Below are 12,315 nucleotides of genomic sequence, written 5' to 3' on the forward strand. Positions count from 1 at the left end.
GGATCCTCCGCAGCTCAATCCTGAAATAAAACTGTCACTACTGAATGAGGTATCGCTGAAAAGAGATGAGCATTTTCAGGACACACAACGCCTAGCAGGTTCGGCATTATCGGCTTTGGGTATGGCGATTTCAATTTTATTGGGAGAGGAGGAACTGAATCCCCTTAATCTTTTGGAACTCTTATCAGATGCAGGCAAACTTATGACAGGCTTGCATTATGATCAAAATATCGCAAGACGAGCATTTATTTCGCCAGGCTTCAGTAGGTCAGTCAAGGCACTTCTGGATAAATCTGAAAGTGACACTTTTCTTTTCGGAGAAAAGCTGAGCGAAAAAATCAAGGATGCAAAAGATATGGAGAAGATCGGCAAGGATATGAAATCTACTAGCGGACCAAGTAAGCCCTTTCAGCGAACCACTAGTTCTTTAAATGCGAAGGGCTCATCGGCGAGATATCGCAAGACGTCGCAGATGAGCAACAGAATCAAGTCTCCGTTGTACCCTTCGAATCAGAACACTTTGAATCAGAAGAGATCGAGGTCAGTCCCGACATCCCACCGGCGTCCGTATTATCCAGCTTCGACGAGGAACTCCAAACCAACGAATCGTTTTTATAGGAAGTAGAGGTAGGAAACGCTGGTAGATTAAAGTATTTTGTGAGAAACTGGGAAAAAATTACTGACGATAAAATAGTTTTAACTTATATAAAAGAATTTAAAATTCCGTTTAATAGAAAGCCAATTCAATCTTATCCACCATTTATTCAGAATTGGACGCAGACAGAAGCTGCTGCTCTGAATTTAGAAATGACTAAGTTACTCAAACTTAAAACTTAAAACTATTAATCCTTGTATTTCACAAAAAGGTGAATTTCTTTCACCTTATTTTCTTGCCGATAAGCCAGATGGAACTAAACGTTTCATATTTAATTTAAAAAAGCTTAATGAGTTTATAGTGGTGCCACATTTCAAAATTGAAGATCTTAGAACAGCTTCTAAACATTTAGAAAAGAATTGGTATATGTGTCATTTAAATTTAAAAGATGTTTATTTCCTTATACCTATTGAAAAAGAATACAGGAAGTTTTTAAGATTTTCTTTCCAAGGAATTCTTTATGAATTCACCTGTTTACCATTCGGCCTCAACATTAGTCCGTATGTTTTCAATAAGGTTTTAAAACCCGTGGTCAGTTTTTTAAGAAGCACAGGTTTCTTGTCAATAGTCTATTTGGACGATTTTTTGCTTTTAGGAAACTCTTTTGAGGCTTGTTCAAATAATGTGAAAAATACCATTAATTTACTAGATTCACTCGGCTTTCTAATCAACTATAAGAAAAGCCATTTAGAACCGGAAAAGAAATGTCCATTTTTAGGGTTTATTTTGAACTCAGTGACTCTGTCAATAGAACTTCCCGCAGAAAAGCCTAAGAGCTTAAGTTCTTTAATAGATAAGCTATGGAAGAGAAAATCTTGTACCATTCGAGAATTCGCGCAAATAATAGGCCGTCTGGTTGCAAGCTGTCCGGCCATAGCTTACGGAATGATTCATACGAAAAGTTTAGAAAGAATAAAATTTTTAGCACTTCTTCTCGGCAATGGAAATTATAATGAGCGTATGGAGATTTCTGAGTCAATCTTTCCAGATTTACAATAGTGGCAAAAAAGATTGCCTACAGCAATAAATCCAATCAGGCAGTTTAAGTTTATAAAGGAAATTTTTTCAGATGCACCGAAGACTGGTTGGGGTGCTTTTTCAGAAAAAGATTCAGCCCACGGGTTTTGGAATGAAAAAGAAAAATTATTTCAGATAAATTCTTTAGAATTGTTAGCTGTTTTCTGGGCGTTGCGAACCTTGGCTTAAGACTTACACGAGTGCGAAATTCTACTCCGTGTTGATAATTCCACAGCCATTGCTTATATCAATAAAATGGGTGGAATTCAATACCCACATCTTCATAATTTAAGTAGACAGATTTGGGACTGGTGTGAGAAGCGGAAAATTTGGATTTTCGCATCTTATATTGCGTCGAAAGACAATACAAACGCGGATAGACTATCGCGTATTAAGAATCTAGATACGGAGTGGGAGTTAGCTGATTATGCTTTTCAAAGAATTGTGTCAAGGTTCTCAAAACCTGAAATTGACTTATTTTCCTCCAAATCAAATTCAAAATGTAGATTATATTGCTCTTGGGAAAACGACCCCAAGGCTCTGGCAGTCGATGCATTTACTATTTCGTGGACTAATAGATTCTTTTACGCTTTTCCGCCCTTTTCTATGGTTTTAACAGTTTTAAAAAAGATATCAACAGATGAAGCTTATGGAATCTTAGTCGTTCCCTTTTGTTCCTCACACCCGTGGTTTCCACTGTTTCAGTCGATGCTTGTATCTGAGCCTATAATTTTTAATCCTAAATCATATCTTCTTCTGTCTCCTTGCAGGACTCGAGAACGCCCATTGGCGTTCTCACTTTCCCTGGCTGCAGGGCTCTTATCAGGGAAAGCAGGAAGAACCTTTCGGAAGAAACGTTAGAAATCATGATAGCGTCATTATCGGACTTCACCATAAAACAGTATGACAGCTCTCTAAGAAATTAGTGGAATTTCTGTCAAGCTAAGAATCTAAATCCGTGTAATCAAAATATGGAAACAGTGCTGCATTTTCTTACTCTGAAATTCGACAATGGGGCGTCTTATGCAACGCTAAATACTGCTAGATCAGCTATTTCTTTGGTTTCGGAAGAGAGCATATCGGATAAGGAAATGCAGCGTTTCTTTAAAGGCGTTTATAGATTAAAACCTTCACGGCCCAAGTATTCAAAAACGTGGGATATTACGCCAGTGCTAGCTACGATCGCTACTTGGTTCCCACTAGACTCTCTTAATCTTCAAAAATTATCTGAAAAGTTAATCATATTGTTAGCACTGGGAACCGGCCACAGAGTTCAAACTTTTGCTCTTATTGAATTAGAAAATATAATTTTCTCGTCAACGGGTGCGCAAATTAAAGTCGAGGCTCTTGTCAAAACGTCGAAACTTGGCTCGATGATCTATATTTGAAATAAGCGGAGCATTTTGCGTACTTATAATCAAAAGCGAATTTCCGGGTATTTGCATATTCGCAACGATCATACTCCGTTTATATTTTGACACCGATACCACGCAGGATTCAGCTACCCTCTTATGGGCACAAAATCTATTAAGAAGAAAGAATTGGCGACTATCTCTTCTTGTATTACTCACCAGCATCTGGCTGAATATGTGAATTGGACGATCTGATCTAAACTCTTAATTCATCGGAACAGTCATTCCAACACTGATAAGTAAAAAACTGAAAAGCGTGTGAGTAACAAATTTATACGTCAATTCGTGCCGATTCTAATTGGTTCGTTTTTTTTCTGCTAATTCTCGGAATTAGCATTAATCATATTTGATTATCTTGCGTGAAAGATTTTCATAGTTGTTATTGGCAATAGTCATAATCGATAAATTCTGACTCATAAATAAAGGCTAATTTCTACTTTTTCACTTTAAATTTGTCTTCTTTTTGCTCTCTCGTATTAATCTCATTTAATATCCATGTAAATAGAATAAATTTATATGCCGAATTGATTCGTGTCATATGATAATTAATTGGTTTGAAAATTGTTTTTAAAAAGGGTAAAATTAAACTTTTTAACGAATAACTGGGAGAAATAATTAAAATAAAAATATAAAACGTGTAACGCTAAAACCCGTTACAGCACCTACCTCTTCATTAATCCTGAGAATTAAATTAAATTCAAATTTCGCGCTAAAAATTGTGAAGCTTTGATTAAAATTAATATTCTATAATTAAAGAATAATGATTCTCTGTATATTAAGTATAAACATCTGTGTGTATGTTCGGAAGATCATAAAATCTGAAAATTATTACGTCATATATAAATTGTTTACGAATTCCTAAATCTCAATCGGAATGATAATCTAAACAACTTAAAATGTTCGGTCTAACTTAAATTTGGCGCCTATAATTCCTTTAAAAGGATCACTTAATTACTTAACGAAATTATTAAATTATGCTTAATAAATTAATAAATAAATGCATTTTTATTTGGAAAATGAATTTCCCTTTCTTTTAAAATATAATACAATATGAATCAGGTATTAACAAATCTAGATGGAGTTAGGGAACACCCATACTTAAATTGGGCATGAACTACGTATAATCTACATGATCAATGAGTCGGAAAATAAAGGGCAGTACGCATTTTCCTTTGTCGAACGTAAAATAAGTGAAAAAAGGGAAATAAAATGAATCTCCTGGAGGCTAAGCCCAAACTACTATACGATATTAAGAGCCAGAAAAAAGGGCTCTCGAGAATAGAGTATTCTCCGAAATGGGCGACCTTCTCGTACAGGGACAGTTAATTAGACAATACTACTATTTACTCTCGGCGAAAATGGGAACGTTGAGCAAAACCACGCTCACCATGTCAGAAGGCCACTGTTCTCTGGCAGTTTTTCTCAATGTTGCCCCAAAAGAACAGGGACCTGGGTATCGGACGTCATTTGAGAGGGATCTCTCTCCTCCACCCATCTACATATGGGATTATGCGGGCGTACTCCCCAGGCCATCGAGGGATTTTATCTCGTGATTGTTCCTGAGATAGTCGGTTGTAGAAAAACTGGCTAAGCAACCGGACCTATAGTATTCGAACTACGATGATGTTCCGCCCCCTATACCTAGCAGCAACTTATGTCTAGTGAATTTTGGAGACTATTCATGCGCCTCTAAATTTAAATATAATTCCAGTTCTATTGCAGCGCCGCCGGCATTTCCTCCTGCTAACACCCTCGGAATCAGCTCTCCAGTAACCGGAACTACTAATTTGGGCGTAGTAATAACAGAAATATCGGGTAACCCTTCACTATCAATACATAGAGCACATAATGTGAATCTCAATGACGTTACTGTTTATTTTTTGAATAATAAACGCGACTTTTTACGCTCTACTTTGCTCGCGACCGCCGTAGCAAACGTACGAGCTCATCATGGCCGGGTTCATACCGTTAAGAGTTTTTCTTGATCAGATCTTGAAATTTTGTTTTGTATCCGAAAGATTGGTAAAAATTCCAAATACGAAGTATTTACGAGTTAATGCTTTAGTTTACGGCGTGGGAGGTGAAATGATAGTTGCCGCAAAAAAGTTAGTTCAAGTATTAATCTAACCAACGATGGGTAGGATCGAACCGATATTTATGCTTAAAGAAAGAACGTTAGGCTCTCTTACAGCACAGGATACCATCGTTGGATGGATCCTCTTAGAGCCAGTTCTTAAATCGAGCATAAGCTGGTCTAAGCCAGTAACAGCTCATCAAAGCATAACCAAGGAAGACCTACACGATAACTTGCTTAGGTTCTGGGAACTAGAGGTTGTAGTAGGTTGACTGCTGATGAGATGAGTTGTAAACATCACTTTGTTTCTACTTGTCAACGTTTAGCACCAGAAAGGTACATGGTACGATTTCCTTTTAAGAAGGGCTCTCCGATATATACTGGCAATTCCTTGATTAGCGATAGGTTAGTTTTAAGGAGAGTACATGCTCGTTTTCTCAAGGATTCAGCTTTGTTTAATCAATACGCGGATTTTTTAACCAATTATGAACAGTTAGGTCAAATTGAACGCATTCAGGAGTTTTTGGGAGTTGATTCTCCTCAAACTGTTTATTTGCCCTATCATCCTATCCTTAAGTATTATAGTTCTACTACTCGCACAAGAATGCAGAGTATACACCAGATTGCTAAATTAATTAACGCCTCTGTCTACACTATTTTCTTTTCTTAGTTTTGTTTTATTCTTTGTTTAAAGCGTTGAAAAATTGTAATTGAAGCCTAATCACCAAAAAGAACCTCAAGTTATTTTTCCTATCCAAACTTAAAATTTTTTTAAAATTAATAGATTATCTTGGTGAGTAATGCAACTGATTTTAAAAACTTAGTCTTTAATGAAAATGATCAAGTTATTATTTTTACTAGAAAAGTAACAATTTCACGAGATGGTGTCATTAAACATTATTCTGTAACAGGTGGTGATAAAGTAGATTTGAAAAATTATGAGCGTGTAAGGAAACAGTTTAATTAGAAAGAATTAAAAGACGTTTAAAAATAGATTAAAACTAGGGACTCTTTCCAGGAGAAAAACTGTTGAGAGTAAAAACGAAATTACCCATGTGTAATAAAGACACACCTACTAGTGTTTGAAAAACTCCAAATATGCTTTGTAGGTCCTCTACATTAATCTGATTCCAAAAATAAGTATATGCTAATCCTTGCAGGATTGTTTATCTAAATACTTAAGGGCACTTCCATTGGCAAATATAGATGCTCTCACATTGTCACTTACTTTTGATTAGCACTTTTTGTGCCGTCTTCAATGCCCTAAATTAATTCAGACGGATCACTGATCAGAATTTATGAGCGAAATTATCAAAGGTTTGCGAAACTTGTTTAAATTACACAATAGAAATCTTCTGCTTACCACCTACAATCTCTGGCAACTTTTCAGCAAAGCTATCACGCTTTCGTGGTATCGTTCCTGGCGTTTACCGCATGTCATATTTTCTTTTATTCAATCCGTCTGCGAATCCACAGGTAGCATGCCCCATGAGAAAGCATTCGGTCCAAAGGCAACTTTTTTCTCCGAATTTGGTGATGAAAAGATCCCTGATACCTAAGTCCAATTAGTAGACAATATCCTTGACAGATTGATTACTGCGGAGTCCCTGCTTCATTTTTAATCAGAAGCTGGAAAAAATATCAAAACCGTAAAGTTCACGAGATGAACTCTAAATAAGGGTAATATATTTATAGGAACAATATAATTTCTATTAAAAAATACAACATTTAAGAGCAAGGACGTGTTGGCTTTCAAATTTGTTAAGGTATTCAGACGTAACCATTATTTCTAGATTTTATGTAACAGGTACGTTAAATACAAAAAACAGAAAACAGTAATAAAGAGACAGAGAAAAAAGGGATAGAAAGGAAATAAATATAAGAAGGAAAACTAGGATGATCAAATAATTTATACTTTTGGAATTATACTCTTCACATTTTTGGATAAAGTTCCGAATAGCTGAATTCTCCGATTTTCTTCAAACTTCGTATACTTATGTTGTTTGATGCGCAGATTGCGAATATGATAGTTAAGATTGGCGAAAAGGCGACTTTCATAGTAAAATCATCAAAAAATCCGAAAAATAATGGTTGTTTGCGTTTCACTAAGCCAATATGCAAAACTTTGCAAAATCTTTTAAACAAAAGTTATAGATCTGATCAAAATACATATTTTTTGTAACATACATTTTTTTGTAAGAGTGATAATTTTCTCGAAAATTAGTGATACATCGATTTTTATGGAAAAAAATCCTTATAAATCAAGATTTTTTGCGTTGAGCTCAGCCAATACATAAAATTTTGCAAAATATTTGCAATAAAAGTTATATATCTCTATAAGATGCACATTTATAGTTTAGAACATTTTTTTCTAAGAGCGTTCTTTTTTGAGAAAATTAGTAATGCATCCAAAGAAATGTAACAGCTTTCAATGCAATAAGCGACAGGTCTTTCTTCTCCGTCCGCGCTCATAGTACTTACAGGCGTGTGTTTCTTGGGTGCATTCATTATTTTTTAGGTTTCCTTCTCGCGAGTCCTAATGAAGATGGATGAAACATATAACATTTTCAGTCTAAGTATGATTCTCTGAAAAAGAGAAAAAACACTTCAGTGGTTGCGACAAATCAAACTCATTCCAACTTAAGAATTTTGCTCAAAGCACAAGAAGAAGATGACTCTTTTAGAATTTGAAATAACTTGCGGCCAGTTCTTGTGCCATATATCAGGCAAGTACCGTCATACTTATACCGTTGCGGAAAATATGTAGTATAAGAGGTACCACATTTCCGCAGCGTCTGTATGCTCATTCTATACTGTTTCGTTCTAGGCTTGAATTTTGAACAAACGATCCTGGAAAGCAGCATCGTAAAAGGTCAGTCGATTTCGCTGGAAACTGTTGCAGACCGCTTCTCTTTTTGTAGGGAGATCTGCATGGTTGCTCTTGACAGTAAATTCGAAGAGGAAGGTCGTATCGGAGGTGTCGGTGAAGTAGTCAAAATAGATGAGTGCAAGATCGGCTGTCGAAAATACGAGCAAGAGCGTGTAGTGGAACGATCATGGATCCTCGGTATGATCCACAGAAAACATCCCTAATGCTATCGGTTGGAAATCTATCCCAGAAATAAGAGCGATCAGGGTACTTTAATATAGAATGAATAAAAAAGCACGTAGCGGAAAGGACGGATATCCACACCAATTGTTGGAAGGGTTATATTAACCTCGAAGATCACGGTTTCGTTCACAAAACTGTGAATCATTCCGAGGTGTTCATGATTCGTGATACCGGAGCGCACATTCTAAACGTCAAGTCCTCTTGGCGATGGATGCGACGATTTCTCTCAAGAGGAGGAGTACACAAGAGCAATCTCGCAGATCATCCCTGTGAATTTCTGTGGCGACCACGGCTCAAGAAAATAGTTGCTGATCCGTTTAAGGAACTAATCGCGAATATTGAAGTCTGTTACCCCGGCCATTAAATTTAAAAAGTATTTTTAATTAAAATAAATTCAAATATATTATATAATAATAAAATTACAAAAATAAAAAATAAACGAGATCAATGAAAAAAATTACAAAATATAAGAAACGACAAAAAAAATATGCTCTTCAAAGTGCTCCAACCTTCCCGCGGCGAAGAGCGTGCTCAGGTGCCAAGCCGAAACCAATGGAGATAAGATAAATAAAGAAGATCGAGTGTACAGGTAGATGTTTGACCAATATTATATCTGTAACCAGGCACAGGGGTGCTTTGCCGCCCACCACCAGACTTTGGATAGCGATAGGGGTTAGGCCAACATTATTTATGTGACCAGTCACAGGCGTGCCTTCCCGCTCCGACGGGACCTGGAACAGGGGTAAGAGTTCAAACAACTTTTATCTTTGTGACCGGTCACAGGAGTGCATTCTCGCCTCAAAGTGGTGAAAAATCATGAAAAGTTTGCCATAATGGAAAAAAAAGTTTTTTTTGCTATTCGAAAATTCCGGTATCAGCAGTGGTACCCCTAGCGTCGTTTAAGATTGTTAGCTAAGAACACATGTTGCTAGAACCAACTTCAGCCTCTCTGCTTCATAGACGTCAAACGCGTCAAAAAGTCAAACAGGTCACTGCAAATAAAACCAGTTTTTCAAAAGTTCACAGTTTTTGAATAGAGAGACCAATTTGGATGCCATAACATGGATTGTTCTCGCAAATGTAAGTACTTTCAAATATACAAACTATCAAAGTGCTTGACAAAGATAAATATGAAATATGTTAAAGTAATTGACTGCAGTTTTCAAATGTTGACGATAAACTTACGCTGATAAAAACAGAGTTTAGAAAAAAGTCTTAATAGATCGGGCCCTATTCTTTTATCTCAATAATAAATAACGAACTTCTGCAAAATATATCAAAAATTGAGCTGCCGGAAATTGCCGGTTTGCGCTCGGGGAATTTTTTTCTATGAAACGTACAGTTACGCCCATAAATGCCCGTTGTACAGCGCACCGAATATATACTTCCTTATTTCAAATTTTTGTTTTTTCAATATATAAAAGTATTTTGTCGACTTTATCCAAATGTATTTGTTAAATAAGCGGAAAAGTTATAATAATCGTTTGCAAAATATTTATCTGTTTATAAAACGCAAGTTTTCAATGAAAATGTATTACAAAAATATAAGATTATCATACCAATATATTAAATGATTTTTCAAAAATATTTAAATATAAATTGAGCAAAACTGTGTGGGAATGAAAAAACAAGTTTCAAATTATATTCGACACGTTTAATTTTACAAAAAGCTTTCCTTTCATTGATTGCAACTTTCTGTAATTTCGATGAGCGTAAAAATCGACTCAAAAAATCGATTTCCGATTTGAAAAAAAGATGGAAAGATTCTCATCGGACCGAGAAAGATGTTTTGAGAAACAATGATGTGTGGCTTAAAAATGAGGTTCTTCTTGGTGTTGAAAATGACGATAACAAGGACGTCGCGGGTGATAATGAATCCGAGTCAAGGTTTTCAACAGGAAGCAGTGGCCGCCCCTTGTCGAGATCTTCTTTTCAAGAGTTAAGTGACCGGACAAAAAGGAGAAGGACGGAAGATATTCGTGAACAGTATACCCCCGAAGAATTAGGCTATGCTACGCAGATGAGTCTCCGGGCCAAAGGAAACGTGTGTGCTGCGAAAATGGTGAAAGATGTTACAGCAGGAAGCCCTTCAGAAGCATCAAATTACAAGAAATATCTTCAACAGAATTCCGAAAAAACTCTCTCTGCAGGTGAAGGCGTTGCGTTCATAATTGGAAATCATTTATCTAAATCTCAGTATATTGGCACAAGATCTGTCAGTGTTCGAAAAAACTGTACTTTGTATCCCCCTACTATCAGGTTTTAGAGGCTAAAAAATATGTTATCCTTCAACAGCGGAAGTTATCGTTACCGAATCTAGCCCAGAAATTTCATTGCAATCAATATTAGATCACATAGTAGAACGTTTGTTGTTAGTGGAAGCTAATGTTCTCGAAACTCTAGCTTCAGATAAAAAAATTAATTTTCAGTTGTTCTGCAAATGGGGACGTGATTGTACTTCGGGGCAGAGTACATTTAAACAAAAGTTTCATGACGATGATGGAACTAAAACTGATGCCAGCATATTTGTTACTTCCCTTGTACAATTGCAGCTTCTTTTTACGATTGAAAATGATAGTAATACCAAGATTCTGTGGGAAAATCCACGCCCCTCATCTCCTAGATTTTGCAGGCCGATAAAATTATAATCCTTGCATGAAACTGCCGAAGTAACGAGAGCACAAGTTGATCATATAAAATATCAAGAAAAAAATGTGTAGCCTTTTCAAACAATTTTCAGTGGTAAACAAATAAATGTTACTTACGAAATCGCACTTATAATGATTGACGGAAAAGTTTTTAATTCCTTATCAAATACAACTTCTGCTCAACGTTGCTTTCTGTGCAAATGTACATCAAAACAGTTTAACAACATCGATGAAATGTTGTTTCTTCGAGTGCCTGCTGCATATTTCGTACAAGTTAGATTTGAAAAGTTGGCAATGTCGAAAAGATGGAAAAGCTCAAATGGAAGCTCGAAAAAAAAAATTCAAACTGGTTTTCGGCAGCAATTAGGACTCCTAGTAGATGTCCCAAAACAGGGATATGGGAGCTCGAATGATGGAAATGCGGCGCGCCGTTTTTTCGAAAACTCTCAAGTCTCGGCGTCCATTACCGGAGTAGGCAAAATTTGATTGATAGGTTTCATGTAATACTTCAGGTTATTTCGTGCGGCTTTGGTATTAACATTGTCAAGTTTGAAGAGTACGCTTTGTCAACTGCTCTCAGATTTGTTGAATTATATCCATGGTATAACGTGCCTACAGGTGTCCATAAAATTTTGATACACGGGTCACATATCATTGAAACATCCTTGTTGCCTGTGGGACAAATGTGTGAAGAGGCCCAGGAATCTTGTAATAAATTTATCAAAATGTTCTGCCAGGATTTCAGTCGAAAATGTAGCAGAGAAAAAACTGTGGAGGACGTTTTTCGTAGAATGTTAATCAATTCTGATCCTCTTATTTCAAGCCTGCAGAAACTGCAGCCACAAAAATTAGATCATTGTCGCCTGAAGCAATCGAATTGTTGAAAGAACCTTCGCTGGAAATCACAAATGTGCTACCTTCATCGGCAGAGGAAGCAATCTGCAGTGACAATGAAGATGAAAGTGATTAAATTGTATTTCTTTCTATTGTATTTTGTGGGTTTTAAACTATTCAGACAGTTTGATGAATAAATTGATTTACTGTTGCATTATGTGTAGTGCATTATGCGTGCTATTGCATTATGTGTATTTATCACAATTTTTCACTGTTCTGTATTAAAAGTTTATTTTATCGTAAAAGAAATATCGCATTCGTGATACACAGTCTTATAACACCCTAAAAGAGACATTTTTTCCTAAAAAGATTCATTAAAATGTTATGGCCCCATAGTTGAGAACCACTCTGAAGCAAGTTGACTGGAATAATTCCCCGCCAGTGTTTACAAAACATAAACACAGGCTGGGAAAACCTTCTGGGTTAAATTGCTTTAGAGTGGCAATAAGACGACCTTGCTTTCTCTCTATTAGTCAATGGAAGGAAGAGAGTCGTAAAATCAC

General features: G+C 36.2%; 1 long non-coding RNA gene across 3 annotated transcripts in view; it reads right to left on the reverse strand.

Moving 5' to 3' along the window:
- The window catches only part of LOC117172095, a 49,521-nt gene that overhangs the window by 25,147 nt on the left and 12,059 nt on the right, over positions 1–12,315 (reverse strand). Inside the window, exons 4-5 of one of the 3 annotated variants that reach the window (XR_004466961.1) lie at positions 6,522–6,787; positions 2,164–6,421 (exon numbers count right to left, since the gene is read on the reverse strand). This is a non-coding gene — a long non-coding RNA (uncharacterized LOC117172095). Of the gene's footprint in view, positions 1–2,163; positions 6,788–12,315 lie in introns of those variants that run through there. The other 2 variants (XR_004466962.1, XR_004466960.1) reach the window with 2 other exon arrangements.

Source organism: Belonocnema kinseyi, chromosome 4, assembly GCF_010883055.1.
Source record: "Belonocnema kinseyi isolate 2016_QV_RU_SX_M_011 chromosome 4, B_treatae_v1, whole genome shotgun sequence".
NCBI classification, from domain to species: domain Eukaryota; kingdom Metazoa; phylum Arthropoda; class Insecta; order Hymenoptera; family Cynipidae; genus Belonocnema; species Belonocnema kinseyi.